This window comes from Pecten maximus, chromosome 13 (assembly GCF_902652985.1).
Source record: "Pecten maximus chromosome 13, xPecMax1.1, whole genome shotgun sequence".
Classification (NCBI taxonomy): domain Eukaryota; kingdom Metazoa; phylum Mollusca; class Bivalvia; order Pectinida; family Pectinidae; genus Pecten; species Pecten maximus.
In genome coordinates, this window is record NC_047027.1 from 19725989 (window position 1) to 19753268 (window position 27280).

General features: G+C 34.4%; 1 long non-coding RNA gene across 5 annotated transcripts; it reads left to right on the top strand.

Moving 5' to 3' along the window:
• The first annotated feature begins 3205 nt into the window (after positions 1–3205).
• On the top strand, positions 3206–27058 carry LOC117340313. 5 transcript variants are annotated; one of them, XR_004535427.1, is made up of 7 exons: positions 3206–3268; positions 6550–6626; positions 12119–12232; positions 13870–14033; positions 15238–15437; positions 20190–20363; positions 21023–27058. It is a non-coding gene; the product is annotated as an uncharacterized LOC117340313 (long non-coding RNA). The 5 variants fall into 5 exon arrangements; XR_004535430.1 differs by lacking the exon at positions 13870–14033 and having other exon boundaries at positions 15238–15480; XR_004535426.1 differs by lacking the exon at positions 13870–14033.
• Positions 27059–27280: the final 222 nt, after the last annotated feature.

Sequence of the window (27280 nt, forward strand, 5' to 3'; positions counted from 1 at the left end):
CAATCAAGGTGTTACCTGAAAACCTGCGACCTCACGCTAGGTAAGCAGGCCACGCGAGGTGTCGGTTGCAGTAAAGTTGAAAGGATCGGCTGCCCGATCGTGCTGAGTTACGTGAAAAGCATTCATATCCAGTCAAAACAATCGACAGGTATCCCAATTAGTGGTGGATAATTTTGCAGGTATCAAATATGTTTGGTAGATAATACGACTGGGCATATTTAAAAGCAGACATATTGATGTTAATTCTGACCTAATTCTATCAACATATATCGCCTATTTTTACAGTGGTGCTTTCGTAAACACAACAGGTTATGTAGACTATGCTTTTGATGTATTAAAGAGACCATTTGTTACAATAATATAGATAGTTTCTGATTCAGATAAAAAATATAACCATGCGAAGATTATACTGTACAAATGTTTTACTTTTGTGTCACAAATGAAACGTGTACTGTACTGTTTTGGGGCCTACTGTAGCTACGCATTGCCAGAGTGGCTTCAGGCAATAACCATCATAATTATCGCGAAATGAAGAACATTTAACGATCAATTAACATTGAATTAAATCAAATACTATCATTTTACTTACTTATAAATGTGCCATAATTCAGGCCGCCGTTGTTACGCATCAGATTTAGGATGGATGTGTTTGTGTCTAATGATTTTACTCTGCTGAGATTTTCGCCGATATCGACTCGGATAGTTCGAACTCGCGCTTATTTTCTGAAGCATAATTTCGAATAATTCGAACAGGTTCTTCAATATTTATTTTATTTTGTTTGAACTAACCGGAGGTTTACCGTATACCTTTAGAATCTGAATGATTCTGTAGAAAACCTACATTTTTGACGGACCTATCACTCAAATGTTGACTATCATGTGTTTTGTCAATATTAAACATGTGACAATTAACCTGATCAGGAAAATGATGAATGAAAATAATAATTTTATGTCAAAATTCAGTTGGACATCTCAAATTATTTACTTGATAGCATACTTGGTGCCTCCGGAAATAGTTCGTTGTAAACCCAATTGTTGTAATATCTGCTGTCATACTGATTTATTTGCGATTTAAGATTTTTTTTATTATTATTATTATTATATATTTGATTCATGTACATATATATTATTGAGCATGGTGACAAACATTCTTATCGACAAATTAGACAATCATGATAATGTGACATATGTATGGATATGTAGAAAATAAATTGTTTCTGCATATTTGTATACTGTTAATGTGTTGTTTTCCTATCTCTTTCACAGTTAGTCTGAAGTCTAACAATCACCATTGTAATGGGTTAAATTCCCGTTCAAGGGGGCCTACAATTGCTTGTACAATAGAATGATATCCAGTTATTATAACATTTTCTCTGGAAAGTGGAATATTATCCGACCCAAACAATGTAGACTAGCTTATCAACGAGAATCTCCCTCGTCCTAGCTTTTTGGACGGATGAGGAGGATTCTTGAGGTTGATCTATCGCTTAAAAGGAAGAGAATATTTCCAAACGTAAAGATTCTATGAAAGATATGTGCTGTGGTTCCTATACTAGCAAATACTAACCTAACCCAAAAAGCCGGAGGCTATCCGTAAAGAACAAAAATTCCATTAATTAAATTGCATATGCATGAAAATATTTTCTTCAAAGGTCACATATCTCACTCACCTTGGCTGTATTCAGAGGTCTTAGACAACAGGATTTCTGCCTTAGGCATGTGTTGAATTGTCATGGTAGCCAACAGGGTGTTCTTTATATATCTGTGACAAGCCTACAAATCAGATAAATAGTGTTGATATTAATAAAAACACCAATAAAAATTTCTCGATTCATGACGTAGCTTGATTATGCTGAATGGTTTTGACGCAAGTATCTACGTCATCATATATGTAGGAATAACAGTTCGAAAGTGTGAAAAACAATTAAACAAGTTCATTTAGGCAAAAGAAAAAAACAAATCCTTGGTTCTCTTAGACAATCTTGATGTAGTTCTACTATATTTGACATTTTATGTGTAATATGTGACGTTTTCATTCATCAAGAAATTCTGGGTGTAATTAAATGACATTTTCATTCATCAAGAAATTCTGGGTGTAATTATGTGACGTTCTCATTATTTAAGAAATTCTGGGTGTAATTATGCGACGATTTCATTAATCAAGAAATTCTGGGTGTATTCATTCATCAAGAAATTCTGGGTGTAATTATGTGACGTTCTCATTATTTAAGAAATTCTGGGTGTAATTATGTGACGTTTTCATTAATCAAGAAATTCTGGGTGTAATTATGTGACGTTCTCATTATTTAAGAAATTCTGGGTGTAATTATGTGACGTTCTCATTATTTAAGAAATTCTGGGTGTAATTATGTGACGTTTTCATTAATCAAGAAATTCTGGGTGTAATTATGTGATGTTTTCAATAATTAAGACATTCTTGGTGTACATAATTATGTTTGTTTTTGTTTTGTTTTTTGTTTTTTTTGTTTAAAGACATTTCTGGATTTTAGTATGACATAGTTATATACTATATAATTTATATTTGGATATCTAATAACATAATCAAACATAACATTTTGAATATGTGATGAAATACCTAGATGCCAATGTGGTCATGTTGTGTATATTTCTATTAAACACATCAACTGAATTTGACATTTCCTGTATTACTGAGTTTGGTATTTTAATTAAAAGTTAAAATCACACTTACATAAAACCGAAAAAAAGCTTTGTTCTGGTAAAAAATATTGTTTTTAAATGCTGCAGGTAAAAGTTGAATCAACTGTAAAATGATGAATAGCAAGAAATATTGAGTGTAACGGCATTATTTATAAATGAACAGAAAAAATTATAACCATCTTTTTTCCAAACATTAAATGTCTGTATTTATAAATAAACAAAAATATCAACAAGTGTTTCCAAATACCAAAAGCCTGAATTTATAATTGAACAGGAAAATATGAAACATATTTTTCCAAAAATTAAATTCCTACATTTATAAAAGAACAGAAAAAAAATATGGGGGGGGGGAATCGTGATAATGACAGTACAACAATGTAGATTACTTATTTTTTGTCAACATCTTTAAACAGTTCATTACCATATGTTTTAATTCATTACTTCAACGTTGCATATAATAAAAATTCAGTTGAGAGGCCTTCACTACCAAAACTGCAAATATATTGTAGAGTTATCTCCCCTTAGACCATCATGTCTGCTGTCTGCCACCACTTCAATGGCTTGGGAATATTCGGAGATATTTCAACAGGTTTGTAAGAAGACACCAAAATATTTATCATGCAGGACATAATTTAAGTAACCTAATACATGTTTACAATCTAAGGTAAATGCTTAGTATACCGCTAAATATTAAAATAGCACTTTCTCCAATTCTTCAAAGAATGCATATAATTATCATAAGAAAATCTAAAATTTTACTTCAGATATTCTTATCAATGAACATTTCAAAGTTATTAATCCTTCTAATCTATAGTCAGTTGATTCCTAATGATACTGTAGGTGAATGAGAAATTTTAAACACTATGAGGGTTGGATGTTATTTACGTAGACATATCCAGCACATTTCCTGGTCCCCTTTGTGTGGGGAGTCAGTGTTGGGTCAGTTTGACCCAGGCTTCACTAGTAAGTTACCACTACATAGCTGCCCTATGGCCTTTAGCTGATGAGTCCTCTATCACCAGTAGATCAATCTGACCACTTTACATTTACACACAAGGTCACAACGTAATGGGCCTGTATGATATCACTGTATAGACTGTAGACTGTATATATCTAAGATGTATGTTTTCAAATTTTTAACTTATGACTGCTTTTTATTTAAATCAGGATTCGAGAAATTAGAGATATTTATTTATCTGTTCACCTTATAATAGAGGATAACACATATTAATGAACCATTATGTTATCAAAGACAGTATATATAAGATGTCTTTCTTCCAAATTTTTAACTTTAACTTATAATCACTTTTATTCAAATCAGGATTTGAGAAATTAGAAATATACAGAAGACTTTCTTACTAACTACATTTTATTTGAATCCAGATACAAGAAATTAGAGAGATATTAATTAGTCTGACCACTTTATAATACAGAATAACACAGTGATGGATCTTTATGTTATCAAAGACTGTATATATTGAAGATGTCTTTCTTCTAAATTTTTTATTTTTAACTAATAATAACTTTTATTTAAATCCAGATTTGAGAAATTAGAGATATAAATTAATGTGACTAGAGGATGATACAGTAATGGACCTATATAATTATTACGATCAAAGGCTCTCTTCAACAAATATTATACATACCTATCATTACTTTCATGTAGGATTCAAGAAAACATTACTTGAAGCTGAATTTAATTTCTCTAATAGATATGTTTTACAGCTTTTTATCCAAAAAGGTTATGTAATTTTCATACCATTATTATTTCATTTTTTCCCTCACCTTCTCCCCATCAAAAAATAAAATGTTCTTGCTTATATCAGCATTCTTGTCATAAAACCTGTTTGTTTTAGAAAGGTTTAAATCATGTTTTTCATTTGATAAGATAATGTCAGATACAATGGCCAGATTTGTCTAATGTAAGGTACAGGATGAGGTTTGTGTCTGAGAACAAAGAGGTTATCCCACAGGGGGTCAAGACTCCCCACACCTTTGGCAAGCTTCTGACATCAACCCCTTGGGCTACATGGACTAGTCCACTTTTACTTGTGGGTGGTGACTAATGTACAACCCTTATATTGTTGGTGGACTTTGCTAGATCATTAGTGAATGGATCGGTCTAATCCAATTTAGGGAGTTAAGGGTGTTATTTTGCAATACCTATCTGTTATCTAATGGACTCTACCTAATAGGTCCAAATTTCAAAACACAGTTAACCTGGTCAGTGGTTTTTGTTGATGGAGTCTTGCAGATGATAACCAGTTACTAATCTAGAATTTTGCAGCAGATGGATGAAGTTTGAGTTTAATTTCAATTTAATTATCATTGTGAATTTTAATGTAATTTAAATCATACTCCATTTATCTAATGGACTGTATCTAAGACATAATCTGGGCAAATAATCTGAAGATGTGAATGCTGTTAAACACGAGTGTAGGACAAAAGCCCCCCCGGACATTAGCCCCCCCGGACATTAGCCCCTAGGACAAAAGCCCCTCCGGACGAAAGCCCCCCCGGACATTAGCCCCCCCGGACAAAAGCCCCTTCTTTATAAATTTAGCTGGTATACTTTATATAAATCTGTACTTTTGAAAAACAGAAACTATATATATATATATTGTTGTTTTTATCTCTGAAATTTGGAGAATAATTGTGTGGAAAATGAAGGTCCTTGGTTCAATGTCAGTGTAGCATTATATGTCTGTGGTTAAACATCATAATTGATTTTTTCAAACTTTATATTATTAAGTAAGCTAAAAATTTCAGGAAACTCTCCATGATGAACATATTGTTACTGATTACACATAATTTTTGACTTCCTAATTAATATACTGCAAATATTGATAATCAAAGAAATGTCTACAAAAGCAATAAACATTTGATCCCTATTTGCAGTGTCTCAAATTATAATATAATAAGTACATAATGTACCTAACCAAACATGTTGCTCTGTGTTGTAATAGTCTACATTTAATTTTAGGAATACAATGTAATTAAAATCAAAGAAACAATGAAGCCATTAATGGTATATTTCTTTCCAGGAGAAACAATATCAATGAAAAACCTACCAAACACCTGTGAAACAGCTTATTGTTTATGTAACAGTTCAAGTAGTTGTTTTTCGAACTGGTTGTTTACATTGCAGAAGCCACTGGTGACTGAAGTCACTTACATATATATGTAGCACTTAATATAACCACTGCTAAAACATATATTGTAATTTAAAAAAAAAATGAATAAATAAAAACATAAAAAATAAAAAAAAATAAATAAAAAAATTTTTTATGAAGGGGCTTTTGTCCACTTTTTGATTAGTGTGAAGGGGCTAATGTCCGGGGGGGCTTTTGTCCTAGGGGCTAATGTCCGGGGGGGCTAATGTCCGGGGGGGCTTTTGTCCGTACCTCGTTAAACACAAACTATTTGTCTTACTTATATATGGTAGTATGTGAATGCTTGATTTAAGACTGTTTATCGATTTATCGTATCAGTTATACTTGGTAAAATGATTTATTCACGACTGTATAGATTTATTCAAAACTGCATATAGATTTATCCTATTAATCATACGAGGTTATACATAAACGATTTATCTAAAACTGCATATAGATTTATCCTATTAATCATACGAGGTTATACATAAACAATTTATTTAAAACTGTATATAGATTTATCCTATCAATTATAGAGTAATATATAAAAAATTTTTATTCAAAACTGTATATAGATTTATCCTATTAATTATATAAAATAATAAATAAATCATTAATTTGGAACTCCATATATATTGATCCATTGCATTCATATGTTATTTTTTGGCTGGACATTCAAGTTCATGAACAGATGGTTTTTTTTTTGTTTTTTTTTCAGGTGAACGCTGAACCAATGTGTCAGAATGCATATGTTAGATTAGAGAAGAGCTGGTTCTGAACATGTGGATCTCACAGGTAAGTTCAAGAATGTTGGTCAAAAAATCAGTCTTAGCTGGACCTATCACATGAAAAATCTATCAATGATCTCATTTTGTCACGAGTACTTATATCAGAATTTGTTTGGAGTTTTTCCAGAAATGACAGCTTCCTCACCAGCCCTGTATCTCTTATGCGACATTCTTGCCGACGAAAAAAAGAAGACTTATTTTCAGTTTTCAATTTATAATAAATATACCTTTATTTTCAATTTTCTTGGGTTTTTTAGTATGTTTGTTTATCTTCAATTTACTATTTTTATCATAAAAGATACAAGTTTATTTGTTTTGTTTTTTTCTTTCTTAATTTTAGATCTAATAATACCAGAAGTTTAAACACAAAATATAAATTTGAAATTATCTCCCTTTGATCAGTCCAGCATCAGCCTCAATAGGGTTTTTTTTTCTGTTGGCCAATGAAGAAACTAGAAAGATGAATCTATGAGTTCTTTACAAGAAATGTTTGGAGTACTTTCAATTGTATACCTATGAAATAATTTGTTCGTGAAAGACTGCAATATAGAACTGAACATTTCAGTATTTACCATAAAAAATCATTTAAAACTTTCTTTTTTTACAGTATTTCCTTACATTAATATTTTTACTGAATCTATGTACATAAATTCTAAACAAAAACTCCTTTTTAAATACTAAAAAAAAACCTGTAAATATTCTGAATTCTAACTTGTCAACCTTCAGATTAATTGTCCGTTATATTATTTCATTTCATCAACATGAAATTTTCCTTTTTTCGATTACCAGCTACAGTATTTGTGAATATTGCCATTTTTGTATGCACATAATTTTTATTGCAAAACTGTTAATTAAATATTTCAGGTTAATGCAGTAGAATTTATCATAATTTTTTAACTTTAAAACAAAGGCTCAAATATATTGCTAATGTATCAACTAATTATCATCAAAAATGTTGTTGTTGAAAAATTGTAGCTGTTGATAAGATGTTAAACCATCATCACTAAATATGTTACAAATAGAATTATTTTTCTAATTAAAGGTTTTAAAATCCATTCTTTTTCAATACAGTTACAAAAATTTAAGTTATATTCAGTTAATCTTGTAGATCTTTAAAATCCTTTCAAAAACAAGTCTACACCCTGATAACAATATTCACCATTAAATCTCTTTAGATCCTTGAAATCTTGTGATATTTTAACAATCATAAATATAGCTTAAACGCTAACTGGTTTATCACCTACAGTACATCAACTTAACACCTAGGTATATCATTGTAGTTACTGGTTTATAGACTTAACACCTAGGTATATCATTGTAGTTACTGGTTTACCGACTTAACACCTAGGTATATCATTGTAGTTACTGGTTTACAGACTTAACACCTAGTTATATCATTGTAGTTACTGGTTTACCATCTACAGTACATCAACTTAACACCTAGTTATATCATTGTAGTTATCTACAGTAAATCGATTTAACACCTAACTATATCATTGTAGTAACTGGTTTACCGACTTAACACCTAGCTATATCATTGTAGTTATCTACAGTAAATCGATTTAACACCTAGCTATATCATTGTAGTTACTGGTTTACCGACTTAACACCTAGGTATATCATTGTAGTTACTGGTTTATAGACTTAACACCTAGGTATATCATTGTAGTTACTGGTTTACCGACTTAACACCTAGTTATATCATTGTAGTTATCTACAGTACATCGATTTAACACCTAGGTATATCATTGTAGTTACTGGTTTACCGACTTAACACCTAGCTATATCATTGTAGTTATCTACAGTACATCGATTTAACACCTAGGTATATCATTGTAGTTACTGGTTTACCGACTAACACCTAGGTATATCATTGTAGTTACTGGTTTACCGACTTAACACCTAGGTATGTCATTGTAGTAACTAGTTTACAGACTTAACACCTAGGTATATCATTGTAGTTACTGGTTTACCGACTTAACACCTAGGTATATCATTGTAGTTACTGGTTTATAGACTTAACACCTAGGTATATCATTGTAGTAACTGGTTTACCGACTTAACACCTAGGTATATCATTGTAGTTACTGGTTTACCGACTTAACACCTAGGTATATCATTGTAGTTACTGGTTTACCGACTTAACACCTAGGTATATCATTGTAGTTATCTACAGTACATCAATTTAACACCTAGGTATATCATTGTAGTTACTGGTTTACAGACTTAACACCTAGGTATATCATTGTAGTTACTGGTTTACTGACTTAACACCTAGGTATATCATTGTAGTTACTGGTTTTCCGACTTAACGCCTAGTTATATCATTGTAGTTACTGGTTTACCGACTTAACACCTAGGTATATCATTGTAGTTACTGGTTTTCCGACTTAACACCTAGTTATATCATTGTAGTTACTGGTTTACTGACTTAACACCTAGTTATATCATTGTAGTTACTGGTTTACCGACTTAACACCTAGTTATATCATTGTAGTTACTGGTTTACCGACTTAACACCTAGGTATATCATTGTAGTTACTGGTTTATAGACTTAACACCTAGGTATATCATTGTAGTTACTGGTTTACTGACTTAACACCTAGTTATATCATTGTAGTTACTGGTTTACCGACTTAACACCTAGTTATATCATTGTAGTTATCTACAGTAAATCGATTTAACACCTTACTATATCATTGTAGCTACTGGTTTACAGACTTAACACCTAGTTATATCATTGTAGTTACTGGTTTACCGACTTAACACCTAGGTATATCATTGTAGTTACTGGTTTTCCGACTTAACACCTAGTTATATCATTGTAGTTACTGGTTTACTGACTTAACACCTAGGTATATCATTGTAGTTACTGGTTTTCCGACTTAACACCTAGTTATATCATTGTAGTTACTGGTTTACTGACTTAACACCTAGGTATATCATTGTAGTTACTGGTTTTCCGACTTAACACCTAGCTATATCATTGTAGTTACTGGTTTACCGACTTAACACCTAGCTATATCATTGTAGTTACTGGTTTACAGACTTAACACCTAGCTATACCATTTTAGTTACTGGTTTACAGACTTAACACCTAGGTATATCATTGTAGTTACTGGTTTACAGACTTAACACCTAGGTATATCATTGTAGTTACTGGTTTACAGACTTAACACCTAGGTATATCATTGTAGTTACTGGTTTACCGACTTAACACCTAGGTATATCATTGTAGTTACTGGTTTACCGACTTAACACCTAGCTTTATCATTGTAGTTACCTACAGTACATAGACTCCATCTATTGCTAGGTTGTGCCTCACTGACTGTAGTCAGTATTATAGTTATACTGTGTTTGATAATACCCCAACCATCTATATTTAGACCCAGTGACCTTGACTTGATAATACCCCAACCATCTATATTTAGACCCAGTGACTTTGTCACTATAATACCCCACATTTATATATTTAGACCAAGTGACCTTGACCCTGAATCCTTCTCAAACCTGTTTTTTGATGGATAAACATATTGTACAAACATGTCAAATTAAATAAATTTTACACTAGATGGATTCTGAGATAATCTACAGAAATGAGTGTTTGGACAGATAATCGATAGATATCTCGGGCATCGATACAAAATTCTCATAAGGACCTCCTAATGTTGTGTTTGAGTAAGGAATAAAAGTTTGGACTGACAGACGGATGGACACGGATATTGTTATAGCACACACAGAGTTGGACCGACAGACGGATGGACACGGAGATTGTTATAGCACACACAGAGTTGGACCGACAGACGGATGGACACGGAGATTGTTATAGCACACACAGAGTTGAAATCAAGACAATATGTTATTGTTTTGATGGCCCATTATCTCATGAGGAGGGGGTATTCATGCTACCCATGTCAGTCCCATCTTGTCCTGTTCTGATTTAATGACATCATTAGAACCAAGGTCAACAAAGGTCAACAGATATGGTTCACACTTTGTCACTTTCTGTACGCAACACATTTTTGTCCTAGACATTTTCCAGTTAAACTTTTTTTTAAATGTGATATAAGATAAACTTGGTAATGTTTTGTTTTTTTTATTATTATTATCCTCCACTTGTGATTTCAGATATATCTAAGAAGAGCAATTTATCTTTCTGTAATGCATAAAACCCTACAACTGTTTCATAAGTTTGTGTAAACCTTGTCTGCTTCATTGGTAACGGAATGCAGTCACAGAGCGGATTATCTCCCCTTAGACTGTTTTGTATGGAGAGAAACTCCGTAAGACATATCCATCTATCACAACACTACTGATGATTTTGATGATATGAATAAGTAAAGCAAAATCTTCATAAACTACAAACTAGCCTTTTCAATAAAAGTCTTATAATATACAAAAAGATTAATATATCCAGTGATTTTTGGGACATGGACAATCAAGACCGGAGTTCATACTTTTCCAGTCAGACTCTAATTATTTATTACCCACATTATCTGTTAATATAAACTGCTAGAAAAAAGTCCTACAACAGTTACTGAAGTCTGATTTTCAGTAAAACCAATCTGCTTTCAGCTTAAATTTCTCTTACAGCGTATTTATAGTAAAATTAGGTATTTCTGTTAGATTCATGATTCATTCCATTTGAGCAGTATTTTCAGTGAAACATACAGCCAATGGAAGTTTTGTGTCTCGGGTACAACAGACACAGTAAATAATACAACAATGGATCAATCCACTCTACATTAATTAGGGTTAAATTAATTAGCCAAGAGGTTTCAGTCTCTTAATTACATACTAAGAATTTACAAATAAATGAATCATGCCTCGTAAAGTTTATTTGTTTACATGCATCTACAAATTAGATCTTATTTCACCTGTACCTAATAAGGTATTATTTTACCTGTATCTAATTAGATATTATTTTACTTTTATCTACAAATAAGATATTACTTTACCTGTATTTAGTTTTATTTTGCCTTCATTCTACTTTAATCTAAAAGCTATCTGTTCATCATAATTTAAATGCCTGAGGTGTATGTATAAGCTACCTGTGTATTTCAGTTCAAACGTTTTACTTTTTTTAGTAGATAATTTACCTGTGTATTTCAGTTAAAATGCTTTTCCTGTTTAGTAGATGATTTACCTGTAGTTTACCTGCGTATTTCAGTACAAATGTTTTACTTGTTTAGTAGATAATTTACCTGTATTTTACCTGCTTATTTCAGTACAAATGTTTTACTTGTTTAGTAGATAATTTACCTGTAGTTTACCTGTGTATTGCAGTACAAATGTTTTACCTGTTTAGTAGATAATGTACCTGTATTCCACCTGTGTATTTCAGTTCAAACATTTTAATTTTTTTAGTAGATAATTTACCTGTGAATTTCAGTTCAAACATTTTACCTGTTTAGTAGATAATTTACCTGTAGTTTACCTGTGTATTTCAGTACAAATGCTTTACCTGTTTAACATATATATCCATTGTGAATTCTACAGAATCCTATGCTGGTATCCAGAAGATGATGCACTGTGGAACTGACCAGTCAATCTGGTCAATAATAGGAAGCTATAATCCATAAGGAACCACAGATGATTTCAGGCCACTCTTAGGTACGCTGCCGTGTTCCATCATACTCTCCACACTTGTCCTTTTCTCCTTGTTATTTTGAACTCTCCATGTTTGACATTTCCCCCTGGTTTCCACGATTTTCTTTCCGAGAACATTTTCCATAGAAATGTAACAGAGAGATCAGTAATCCAAAACAGATGATTTTAAACATGAAATTTCAGCTGTCAAGAAGACCTGAAATTGAAGAATTAAAAAAATTGTAGAACTCGATATTATGACATCATCAGCTTTATAAACATACTTCATCATTTCAACAAGACATCGTTAGAATAATGTGTATCAGAATATCTTAACAGAATATTTATGTACTTGCATAATCGTAGATTTGAATGTTAATATTAATGACTTGGCATAATATTTGAATATTCCTGTAATGGCTTAAGCACATCTGAATATTCATGAACTGGCATGATCATATTTGAATAATTATGTAATTGTAACACATTACAACTGATATATGATGGACAGGTAGCTATATATAGATAAGATTTTATATTAAGAGCAGATATAACTCATACAGTTATTTAAAAAATGTATTTCTTCATAAAATCAAAGTACATATCCCAAGAATCTGACTATATTAGTTTTCAATACAATAGCTTGTTGTTCTCTGTTTTTACATTATAGAATTGCACACATTTTTTTCTTAGGTGTTGAACTAGACTTGAACATATCTATCTCCATTGCTGAAGAGCTGTCAAGCATTGAAAGGCCTTGGGAAATGGTTTTCTGCTAATTTGTTAATTATATATTTAGACATTTCTAAATGAAATCTCTGATCAAATGAATAGATTAATGGCCTATGTCATTTTGTCCCAATCAACTTGTCTCATATTGAATCGTAGTGGGACAAGAATCCAATTCAAGTAATAAGTTGATTGCTGTATCTGGGACACAGTTTTTTTTTTTATTATTCCATCAGAAAAAAAAAGTAGTCGTGAAATGGAGAGAAGCATATGCCTGATAGACGGTGCATTTCCCACGAATGAAGTGCGATTATCCATCAGCCCAAGGCAAAGAAACCGATAGATTTTGTTGGGGGGGAAGTTCATCAGTACTTTTGTGTACACCATTGTCATCTCGGTAATGGATGTCATGATAAGATTTAAGCAATTTACTCAGATCATTATCAACATCCTACATGGAACAGAAAATAATTTGATTCAGATATTTTTATGGCCAATTTAAAATTAACAAATAAGGACAAAGATTTCTACCTGTACTTTAATTTTGAATTCAACAAAAATTAGAAATCAACACCTGTGAGTTTTGGCTTGCTGTCACATGTGCCCGGTAACTACTAGCATATTTGTGCTTCCGGTTAAATCTTGTTGTATTGTTTTAAACCAAAGTCAAAAAGTAAAACTTAAATTCATCCGAAAAACATGACGAGAATTATAACATATAGGTCACTATCATGATTTACTAAAATCATTAAACTTACTGTCCATTCAAAACAGCAGTATCTTCTTTAACATATTAAATGTTGTTTGTTTTCTTTACAGAAACAAAGTTTAAATTTTAAATAAATAATAATTCATAAGATTCCCATTTTAATTCTTACTTATCTTAAATTTCAAAAATGTTTTATTTTTGGTTTTAGATTTTTTTTGTGTAGGTTACTAATTATAAAAAGACCATTTGTTTGTTTGAGGCGGGGGTCTCCTTGTAGTAGTTGGTGGCTACCTCACTATACGACATACAGTAGACCCATTGCAAGACATCCAGTGGAATAAGGGTAAAGTGTCTTGCCAAAGGACACACCCACATCCACACAGACAGGTTCGTATCTCAAGTTTTCTGAGAACCACGGTAAACTGGGTAAGGAGCCTCAACCCAAACACCTTTAGATCTTCACCTGAGGCTGAGAAGCCTGACCAATACAGGTTACTATGTCAACTGGTTAAGGAGCCTCAACCCACACACCTTTAGATCTTCACCTGAGGCTGAGAAGCCTGACCAATACATGTTACCATCGTTCTTTTTTTAAAAACCTTTTTCTATTAAAACTAATTCTGCATTGCTTCCATGTCCTTAATTGCCCTATAAGTATTAGGTGAATGGCTGTGTGATGACTTCATTTGATTTAATGACACAGTGTAATTAAAGTACATCTTAAATCTTTGTTCTTTTAATAATATGTTGCATTTTTGTGACAGATCAGCATGACTTTTCTCACTGGATTCAGCTGATTATCTCTTACAAATTAGCAGAGAATTAGAGAGATGAAGAAAGCTTTTTCCTCTTCACTACATTTGAGATGCTCTTTACATTGCTGAGGTCGTTAGTCAGAACATGGTACACATGCACGAACTCACTAAACATCACCAGTCAGAACATGGTACGCATGCACTAAGTCACCAAGCATCATGAACCAAGCAGATTTTCTGAACACTGTCATATATCTATGTTTCTACATACCAAACACTATGTTTGATAATTTCAATGACTGTATCAAATCGAGCTTGAAGTTACAAGGAAAAGGCTTTCTACACCTTTTGTACACCTTATTTGTATATAAAAAATAAGACTTGGCCACGTTTCCCTTTGACTCAAACCAATATTATTGTGGTAGAAACAGGTCACACGACTCGTGATTTTTGAATATGGAATTTATTTCACACTCGTAAGTTATTTTTTATAAGTTACGAAAGACACTCGCTAAAGCTCGTGTCTTTTGTAACTTAAAAAAACAAATTTAATCGAAGGCAATAAATTCCATATCCAACAACCACTCGTTGTGTAACCTCTATGTATAACCTTTGCCCGATGCCCTATTCTGTTGCATTTGTTTGCCTTAAAATTTGTTGAAATTAGAATTAAATTTCTATTTAGAAAGTGAGTCTACATCTATGTTATAAATGGGTGCAAGTTTCAGACTTCTTATGTACTGAAATAACTTTTTGTTCCAATACATATGGAGTTGTTTTTTGGGGGTTTTTTTTCTCAAAAAACTGCAAACCCGTGTGTTTTTGTTATCTTACAGGCTTCCAATCACTGACATCCGTCATCCTTGGAGTCAGACATCCAGTACAGTCACCAAAGGTTCGATGACATCACATGAGTCTGGGAAAAATCCGATCAACCTGCTTCTGGTATCATCGTTGGACCTACAATGCCCGCAATGGACATTCCAGTATTGACTGATCAACTTCAGAATTCAAAGTCTAGTCTGTGGATGAACAGGTGACCTGAAAGGAAAATAAGAACCGTTGTAATGATTTGAAAAGTATGACCGTATTAATCAATAACTGCTGTCGTTTAACTCTTTCTGTACATCATGTATGTTTCCAAACTTCATGTTCTTTCTGAATGTAGTTGTTAGACCCGATCCCAAAAGTTTAATCAAAAATACAAAGGTTAGTGTTATCATCTAGCTTTATTGAGAACTATATAACTAAATTATATCTATAAATCCCACTGAACACTATACAGTGTCCTTAACAGGGCTATCCAAAGTGAAAGTGTAGTTCTGTCGACCACAACGCACAACAGGGGAAGAGGGAGCACATTTTTCTGTAAACTCTAGTTGACAATGTAGAACAGGGAGCTCATTTTTCTGTAAACTATAATAGACAATGGCGAAGAGGGAGCTCATTTTTCTGTAAACTATAATAGACAATGGCGAAGAGGGAGCACATTTTTCTGTAAACTATAATAGACAATGTAGAACAGGGAGCACATTTTTCTGTAAACTATAGTTGACAATGTAGAACAGGGAGCACATTTTTCTGTAAACTATAGTAGACAATGTAGAACAGGGAGCACATTTTTCTGTAAACTATCATAGACAATGGTGAAGAGGGAGCACATTTTTCTGTAAACTCTAGTAGACAATGGCGAAGAGGGAGCACATTTTTCTGTAAACTATAATAGACAATTTAGAACAGGGATCACATTTTTCTGTAAACTATAATAGACAATGGCGAAGAGGGAGCACATTTTTCTGTAAACTATGATATACAATGTAGAACAGGGAGCTCATTTTTCTGTAAACTATGATATACAATGTAGAACAGGGAGCACATTTTTCTGTAAACTCTAGTAGACAATGGCGAAGAGGGAGCACATTTTTCTGTAAACTATAGTTGACAATGGTGAAGAGGGAGCACATTTTTCTGTAAACTATAATAGACAATGTAGAACAGGGAGCACATTTTTCTGTAAACTATAGTTGACAATGGTGAAGAGGGAGCACATTTTTCTGTAAACTATCATAGACAATGTAGAACAGGGAGCTCATTTTTCTGTAAACTCTAGTTGACAATGGTGAAGAGGGAGCACATTTTTCTGTAAACTCTAGTTGACAATGGTGAAGAGGGAGCACATGTTTCTGTAAACTCTAGTTGACAATGTAGAACAGGGAGCTCATTTTTCTGTAAACTATAATAGACAATGGCGAAGGGGGAGCTCATTTTTCTGTAAACTATCATAGACAATGTAGAACAGGGAGCACATTTTTCTGTCGACAACGTTACAGAAAGAGTTAAAGGGATATTTCACCCAAGTTGGAAACTGTCTAGCTGTTCAGTTCCTTTTCTGAGGAGAACCCCCACCATATGAAATAAGACTAAATATACAGCATAGGTTACTGAAGGATCACTGGATCGTAGATTTGAGGTGAGGTATTGGGTTAGTACACAAGTGTGTACATTGTTCACTTTATGATTTCTGCTGGGATCATAATCTCTTGCTTTTTTAGGCTTACTTCTTGTCGATTTCAAATGCCATAAATATTTCTTTAGGCTTACTTCTTGTCGATTTCAAATGCCATAAATATCTCTCATTGTTTGGCTATGTATTTTGGATGTCTGTAGAAATTTCAAAATTTATAATACATTATCATCAATATATATTGTTCTAAACAGACTGACTTGAAATTCATTGAATGTGACTCGAAACACATTACCTCCAACATGATGAGGAAGTTTCCATTTTATGACTAGAGGATTTTTTTTCAAAATGATGGCAATTTTTTCTGTAATCTATCACAGTAATACTGACAGGGTATGGTTTCTCATATAAACATCTTAATGTTTAAAATGTTTTAAATACATAATTGTCATTCATAAACTATTTTGTCCTTTGTACTGTTAAGGCATAAATGATTTTCCAGCGAATGAAATGTTTGAATGATAAGGTGTTACAAATGCAAGAAATTATTATGCCAGAAATAGGAACAAAATATTCACATATCTCTCACACCCAAAGTGTTCCGAATGCTACAGGTTATTACGCCAGAAATAGAAACTAAATATTCACATATTTTTCACACCCAAGGTGTTCCAAATGCAAGAGATTATTACGCCAGAAATAGGAACTAAATATTCACATATCTCTCACACCCAAGGTGTTCCGAATGCTACAGGTTATTACGCCAGAAATAAGAACTAAATATTCACATATCTCTCACACCCAAGGTGTTCCGAATGCTACAGGTTATTACGCCAGAAATAAGAACTAAATATTCACATATCTCTCACACCCAAGGTGTTCCGAATGCTACAGGTTATTACGCCAGAAATAAGAACTAAATATTCACATATCTCTCACACCCAAGGTGTTCTGAATGCTACAGGTTATTACGCCAGAAATAGGAACTAAATATTCACATACCTACCTTACCCCAACACCTCACTGGCTTTTGTCCACTTCCCTACCACTTTCTCTGCTTCCCCAACAAAGACGTTCCTTCTCCTGAATCATACCTGAATCACAAACAAGATTTAAGTGAAATTATTTAACAAGCTGGTGACAAATTTCTTCATCTATTAATTTATCACTGTTGTCGGCCTGTGTAACACCACACAAGGGTCTTATGTTAGAGGAAATGGGATAGGAGTGCTTAGACAACATTCTGGTCAAGGAGGAATTGAACCCTGGCCGTCTTGGTGGAAGACTTTATTTCAATCGACCAACCATAACAAAGACACCGTTGTGTATCATCATAATATTACATTAGATGTGTATTTCTCTGACTCATCGGTGCGTAGATTGTTGGACCTGCCTCACATTATTAGAACAAATCATTGCGGTGAGTCAGAATTTTAGTTATGAAGTGAAAATATAACACTTAGGTTTTTAGAAGAATATGACAAATGATTTTTGTTTCCCATGGCCCTATTTTCTTTTTGTTTCAATCGTTTAAAGCCAAAATCCATCAGACATATCCAGTGACTTTTTGTTAGTTTTTACAATACTTCTTCATATTGTTTTAATGTGGCATCTAGATAGCTCAGTCAGTTAGGAGCTTCCTCCTACATAACCTCAGGTAATAATAGTTCCAACACTCGCTACTAATGGCAGCTTTTGTTTCTCTGGAAGCTGAGAAACAGGCTGGTCCGTGCTGACATGGTTGTGTCCTTGGACAAGACAATTTACCCTGATTGTTCTAGGTAACATACAATGGACCTCCTTTAAGTTGTTAAGTGAGGTAGCCACCAGCTACTACAAATCAAGTCAAGCATTGCTAATGTCAAGTATTTATGGTACAGTGACGCAATACAACTACGCCAATCACAAACCTAATTCCATGTGAAATTTAAAAAAAAAATAATTTAAAGGCAATATTTTTCCTTTGGCTAGTATTAAAACAAAAGATTATAATACTGTTTTTGGTATTGATAATAATGACTACCACAGTAATTCTGCCCACAATGTCATTGAACAAAAAAACTGATACAAGTGGAGCCAACCGGTCTTCCTAACATGAAATATTAACTTAAATTCAAATACAAAAGATACATTTGTTATCGTATTAGGAATCCTGAACCTAGCGTTACCACTTGTTGCAGTTTTTGAAGAATCTTTTTTATTATTATTTTTCCAGAATTTTTTTCACAGAATGTTACTATGAAGCTTTTACCCTTTTTTCTTAAAATGATACAGACTCAGTTCTTCCAAAACCTATCTTGAAGTATCAATGTTAATTTGAAAAGTTGAGATCGGCTGGAGTCTATTATTTCTATAAGTCATGAAAACTGATGAGCTAAATAAATGTCTAAAATTTAGTCATATGCATATGAACTAAGAATAAAAATTATATTCCAGTTATTTACTTTTAATACAATAAAACTATTTAATATCATCGCCTGGTAAATTCATTGTAACGACGTAAATTCGATAAACTTCAAAATTTTGAAAAAATTATAACTTCCTTGTTATTCAATTTAGTAATATAAATACAACATGACTTTATAAAGTCATAAACTAACATGCATGCATGTATTATTTTTTAAAAATCAGAAATACATCGTGCGTTAACATTTCAAAATGGCGATACAACTACAAAAGCCAACACGATGCATACGCGAGCAGTGTCTGCATAATTATCTCCGAACGTCATCCGTTAAATTATTCAAAAAGCCATGTGACTTCTTCCTGTATTTTCATTGGATGTTATGCAAGAGCCCGCAACTTGAGCAAGCAAGCAATAATAGGAGCCGCAACAGAACCTTAAAGCTTATTATAGAAACAGTTGCAAAATGATTTTTTATCACATTATATAGTTTTAAATAACAAGAAAAATTACGTTCTAGATTCGGGTAAACTTCAACAAATAGAAGGAATTTGCACTCAGGAGTTTGTAAAAGGCGAAACGCATTGTACGAAGACAGAATAAAACACCAAAACTCCGCTGAGAAACTTGACGAAATTTAGAAATAAAATAATTTCAAAAGAAACATTTATTGAAAAATTTGTATGCATAAAAAAATGTAGATCTGCATTCTATCAAAAATAATCGGTAAAAATATACGGAAACGTGAACATTTTCATGCTCATCGAAAAAGGTTGGAATATTTTTTCAATGAAAATTGTGCCTAGTCATGTATAGACCGAAAATTATGTTTAAGTTTAGAAAAATATTCTGTCTGTTGGAAATGAATTCAATCTGAAATATTTCAATACTGTTAATTCTCTGCACATATTACCTTGCAGCACATGTAAAATGCTGGAACCGTACTGGGGAGCGAAGTTGTGCAGCAGGGGCGATCGATAAACGGCAAACATGGTCAAAGATGCACCTTGAAAATCTCCAAACAGGGTATATGTTCATCTTTCAGTCGGGTCTACAAGACGAAAAAAATATCTGAAAATGACAGAAAATTAAAGGTAAAGAAGTATTAAAATTTCCAAGTCCAAAATCTGGCAGACATTGAGAAATTTGTAAAAAAAAAAAAAAAAAGTTAAGAAAAGCCGACTACATGAAAAGGGTGTAAATGTGTGGGTGGTGCATGTGTTTGTCTGTACCCGACAACCTTGCTGTGTTTTCTGGTTCATTTCTCTGTCTGGTTAGTACAAAGCCTTACATGTAGTGTGTCTGCATTCTTTAACACCACTGCATCGACCTGCGATCACATATCATTTGGCTTATAACTCAATGACGCAATGTAAAAATTTGTATTCTGAATCCGATATTGTTAGGAATGTTTTGTTAACATTATTCCGATGAAGAAATATCTTAAAAATATTGACCACTGACCTTGGGAATGTTAGTATGTTGTATATGTGACCGCCGCCAAAGCATGCAGGTGTCATGGCGGCCAACATCCTCTGTAGGGTAAGCAGTGTTCCCGCCAAAATTCCGGAGAAGGGAGCATGCCTTTGTCCTTCCAGGTAAAATCCAGGCTTGAGCTGGAAAAACAAACATAAAAAGTGAAAGCTGGATTGCTGGAAGTTGATGTCTTGTATGTTGAGCCGGGGATCAATGGATGCCGGTTATAATGATAATGTAGGCCTATCCTGTATCGTCTCTCATTCTACATTTCCAGACACACGTCCAAAAAAATTCCACCCAGAACCAATGCTTTTTGTCTAGGACACGTCCTAAACTGCGATAGACAACAAGGAAGAGTACCCCGGACACCATGTCTTGGCCAGGCGTCCAAACCTGAAGCTGTCTGATCAGAACTGAACATGTACACTAGAAATGTCGTCGAGGAAGACTACAGGAACAAAGATGGCGGAGGTGAGGGCGCGAAAATGACATCCTATGACAACGCACCCCGAGACAACGCACCTCACGGGAACGCACTCAAGTAATAGAGACAATTTCTAAACTTTATACACTTCGTGGTGAATGACGGGTTTTTAACAAGACCATACGAGGTTGTATATCTTGTATAGCCGAGATATCATACTATAGAATAGACACTACCATTATGAAATGAGCTCAATCCTTGTCGAATGCATCATTTTTTAGGAAAAATCTTCCTCGTATTCATTATGTATATTTTGTAAAAATGTGTTATGCAATATTTTCTAGAAACCAAGACTCAGTATTAATGTGAAAATTTCCCTTACCATTCAATGCAAAGTTTCCAAGCGCACACATTTCCGAGAGCCCAGTGTTTCCTGTAAATCCTTAGGACTACATCCTAGTGGTTACAAAACTCTGGGAAAACTAAAAGTCTTGTACCGATAACTGCATTTTTGATGAATTCGGGTAGCGTTGCGCACGCGCAAACGATTCTTTCAATATTTTCAAGAAACCCAAAGAACTTTTAGGGAAATCAAACTTGAAAAACTTTTTAGAAGTCGAAATATCCAACGCGTTCAATTTTTAAGTTAAGAAGTAAAAGATTTCCTTGAAGAAACAATCCCGAAATCATATCATATGATGTGAAATCCATGTGTTTGTTGAAATACGTCTGCGCATGCGGGGCCTCCCTTGTTGTTTGTGCATGTACGACCCACAAGATCTTCAACACGAGAACACCATCCCTGTTTTTTCACTTCCAAAATTATTCAAATGAGATCGGAAAATTTTCCACGCAAGTTTAAAACAAGTATCGGCCATATTTGATTTCTTGCACATGTGTATATAGATACTTGTGAAAACTCCTTCCTGGTAAATGAGAACAGGTACAATGTGTCACCGATGGTCTGTCCATTCCTTCTACATTCCTTACGACACACAAACTAAAGCTTAAATTCAATCACGCATGCGCATGCATCCCTCTTACGTTTGTAAATGTTGCAAGTAATGTCGTTGTTGTATAGCTAGTGAACTCCGTCTGCCTATACCGAGAGGGAAGGTATCGCTATGTGATGTGCATGCGCGGCGTCACCAAAAACCAGACAAAAATTCACCTTCATATATATGTGTGTGTATATATATATAAAAATGGCCATAATCATTTACACAATCAGCAGAGTCATGAAATACCTTCAAGAACCGATCCTCAAAATTAAAATCCGTGTGCAAAGCACTGAATGTCTCCTTGATACATCCATGTTTCGGGAGAAATCCGATCATTAGGTATTCATGTATCGGTCCTGTGTTGGCAGCCATATTGCCGGTTGGACTAACACATGTTTTGTCTAGGTTCTGTACAAATCGTGTAAAATTCCTGTCCAGAAAAGTTTAGGTAATCGATCCGTGAATTATCCATCTGTAGAAGGACACTTGTGTAACCAACCTGCACCGAAATATCCGAGAGAGACACTACATGAGTGCATCCCAACATTTCTCTCGCACCAATATGGCGACCCGCCTCTGTTCCCTCCTAATGACACGAGGTGTACATGGCGGGAATTGTTGATAGTTGTATATACAGAAGACAAAAGTTGAAATTGAAGAATTTGGCATACATTATCACATATGTGCAGCATGCACTGCCCGAGAGTAGTAATATGGATATATGCTAATCAGTTTTTGTGTGATGGATATGTACGTACAGGGAAGGTCACCGCGACAACCAAGGTAAGCCCCATCTCTCACAGCCCCTGGCCGCGCTTTCTCTGCCATATAGACATAATACGGGGACAAATGCATCATGGCCCATGTATGCACAAATCTCCAATGCACCCTTGTAGTTTTAACAAACAGAAGCGAGAAAATACCAAGTTCATATGCATGGTTACTAGTCATATGAACAACCATATTCAAATCTTTTCTATTCAAACACGCAAAAAAATTATCTACAATACACCTTGCAAGAGGGTGACCCAGACACGCCAAATGTTTAAATTGAGTCTGCATTTTCCCAGATTTTTTTTATCTTTGTATAGAGGTGTACATAAGTGTGCGTCTGGTTGTTGGCCGGTCGACAGCTGAGCACATGTTACATGGCTATGTGTCCCGCCACACTCCACTTCACACTGCCTGCTACTAAAGCTATAGGTAAAAAGTGCACACAACGTGCAGACGACAGATTACACAATGACATGGTGTGCACACACTTGCTAGTTACCTGATAGACATACCATGACATTCAGCCTTGAACCGCTTCCGCAGACAGACAGAACCCACCAGACAACGCTACCAACCTCCTCCCAGAACCGGTGTATTCTGAACAAACCTCCCTCCCAGTCCTCTTCCCCTACCACTGCATGCGTGCAGCAGAGTCCACAATACACTACACAAGATGGTCGTAGGAACATCCGTAGCTACGCCGGCAAACGTGGGGCATGCACCAAAATATTCCTCATGTGACAAAGGCATCAACATGCCCGCGGTAACAAAATGTGCATAATGGTCGCACCCTGTGCATATGACAGTGGCGCTGATGTACCCATATTTTGGCGGGATAAGATGCGCAGAACATGTGCTTTCTTATCCAGACACTAAGTGCGCGCATGCGCTTTTTAACATTTCTTACCTTGTTTTTTTTAAATTTTCTACATCTTTTTTTTTCTCATTTTCAATAGCTGTATATAGACCAGGTGTTAATGAACTAGAGCAACAACCTGTTCGATCAGTGAAACTTTCGATTGACTTTCAACAACCTTACCCCCTTCTAATCTTCAAACAGAACAATATCTGTGGCGGCCATTTTGCTGAGCTCAACCTGAAACGCGATCGGTGGTTGTGGTTGTTCGTCACGTCGTACAAATTCCACATTGAGTCACATAACTCCACATTTGCACAGCGGTTAAAATGATATGCATCCAAAAACTTGTACACAAAAGTTTCCCACAGACGCCTTTGTTATGAAAGTGCAGCACTTCGTAATACAAGCACACCAAGTATTTCTGCTTCTGACACATAAATGCCCTCGACCAGCCTAGGAAGAATTCAATATGTCCTGTGTATACTACATACATGTAGTCTTCCAAACGATTATCGCGCACACTGCTCGCTGCATAGTCTTACTAAATCTCACTCCGAAAAAAACTTTTAATGACTCAAAAGATTGAACAATACTGCAAAGAGCACATGTGTATAACCCAGAGACTTATGACTACAGGCAGTTTGTATCGAGAGAAGACGCTAATAGCCAGAGAGCTCAGAAAACAAGGGGAACAACTCATGTCGGCCTAGACAAAAATCTGTCCTGTCCCTGTACAGGAAACAAGAACAGTCATCCCATCAGCTACACAAACAGTATAACTACCAGTCCTTTCAAACAACTTGTGAGGTTTTTACCACAAGGAAAGTATTTTTAGCCTGACTGTCTACAATATGTGGTAACAGATGTACTATATAAATGCAAAAATGTCTGCACCTTAGAAATTGTCCCCCCAAACACACTACATACGGTTAAGTAGAGCACCGTGTTAAGATTATTATGTCATAGTTAACTTCACTGCTATCTCAACTCTAGTTAAAACACCTTCACACACACAACACACACACACAAGCGATCTGCATGTCACATTACACCCAAATATATTCTACCACGCTATGTAGCCAAGCCGCAACCATGGACTGCATACATACATACCATGTGACTCAATAGTCAACCCCAGTGTAAAATTGCTCAACCATATGTGAGGTAATCACACCGAAATTAGGCCAATTCAAAATTTAAATTTGATGGTCGTCTGTTAGCTACCTGTGTGTTTACAGCCAACGGTAGCACTGACAGAGTGTACAAGTAGTTATGTACCGTATCTAGTGCACAGCATTTGAATATAAGACAGTGTTAGTCTGTACCGGCGCCCCAGACGTGGTGAGTCAGGTCCCCCACCCCGGTAACCTTACCAGCAAACACCTACTAGGTTCTCAGGTCAGTGTGCATATCATTAGATTGTGCACACATATCACTGCACTAGGTACCGCCACACAGACGCACATAGCCCATTGAATTAGAATCCCTCACCGCTATTGGTGGAATGGTGACGGTCACACCCAGAGTGTGCAGACTGTAAAATAAGATGATCCGTTGTCTGGCGAGTGGTAGCGATGCACTATGAATTAACACACTTGTAAACCACAGACTGTGACTGCCGTTGAGGTAGGATCTACTCTCATTCACCTTGCATTTGTAGCCATTCTTCTCTGGCTATACAAGCTTCTGTGCTGATGGATTTCGCCATTTTTTCCTACCGTCTGCCTGGATGTGTTGTATAGTGTCTCCCTATCTCCCTCGTCAGTACTGGATCATAACAAATTGACCTCCAAACAGGAGAGTTCAACGGCAGATTTTGCTAACGGTTTTTTGGCGCGAAGGTGTGGTGGCGCGCGAAAGTTCAAAAACTGTGCACATTGCATATTTTTGAGATGGTTGTACATAGGAACACCAATTCTGTACACCATTATGGAGTGTATTAACAGTATCAAACTTTACAGACAAGTGAAGTTTTTGGAGACATTCCGGGCCGCCACTTTACAGTTGTGTAACACTGTGGAACAGTAGCTGTCTGGGTTATGGTGATGCACTTGAATAGTCTACACACAGGAAATTTTGCTTTCACGCTCAGGTTCATCTCAAGTTGTCCGGGAACATACAAAGCTTTGTTTTGATGTTTCAGAGGCCAGTGCTTATGTATGTAGTGCGAAGTTTACATAACGGTTTCAATGTGTACCTGTTACCATTGTCTATCCCGGATATAGATTAACAAAATGTAACCATTTACATATGTTACCGAAACAAATATTTAAGTTTCATCTGCACTTAAGAAATCTTTAATTTAAACTTTTTTTTAAATCAAAGTTTCATGATTAATTGTTGGTTTTTTTTGTTGTTGTTGTTTTTTTGTTTAGAAGTTAACAGTGAAATAATCTAATGTTCCAATTTTTCATAAACTGTAGAAAGCAATGTTGAAATATAAACAGATAATGATTTTAAGCTTCAGTACAGTCATAATGTTTTTAATGCGGTTATTTATCTTCTACACTATATAAAGAAACAAAATAGGTGATTTATCAAATTTTTATTATACTCATTTTATCAAATATTTAACCCCTGCAAAGCTTGTGTTTTGTGTGATATTCTGTTCAATTTTTGTGTGCTAAAGTTCCTAATGATGTGAGATTCTGTTCAATGTTTGTGCGCTAAAGTTCTTGATGTGAGATTTTTTGTTCAATTTTTATGTGTTAAAGTTGTTTTTGATGTGAGATTTTGTTCAATTTTTATGTGCTGAAGTTGTTTGATGTGAGATTCTGTTCAATTTTTATGTGCTTAAGTTGTTTGATGTGAGATTCTGTTCAATTTTTATGTGCTAAAATTGTTTCTGAAGCAAGATTTTGTTCAATTCTTATGTGCTCAAGCTCCCGATGATGTGAGATTCTGTTAATTTTTTGTGTGCTTAAGTTTATTTTTTATGACACAACAAGATAAACTTTTTTACTTGATGATTTTTTCTATAAAAAATGTGATAAAGTTTTAAAGATGATAAATTTCCATGTGAATTGTGATGTATTTAAACCGTTTACTCCATTTTCCTAGCTATACAATCAGTTCCTTCAAATATTAAAACTTTTAAAAGTTTGTAGACTGGAAAAAAAGTTTCTCAATGAACCAAACTCAGTGATTGAGTGATTAGGCTTAGCCTCTTTGCCTATTCTATTTGTGTATCAACTTGAATACAATTTGCTGAATTGAATTTCAATAAAATAAAATGTTCATTCTTTAAACATTTGCTGATGTTTACTGGTGTTTTACATACTGTTAATCCAAGATATTCATGCAGGATTTTACACTGAAAAGGGTATCAAATCTATTGATTCGAGCAAAATATTTTCCTGTATTGGTGAACACATTTTGTAAGATAAATACTATACAGAGGTAGCAACCATTGCAGGCTGTATTCTCAGTTAAACCACTAAATTTAGTCTGTCACAGGTATTATAGAGTATATGT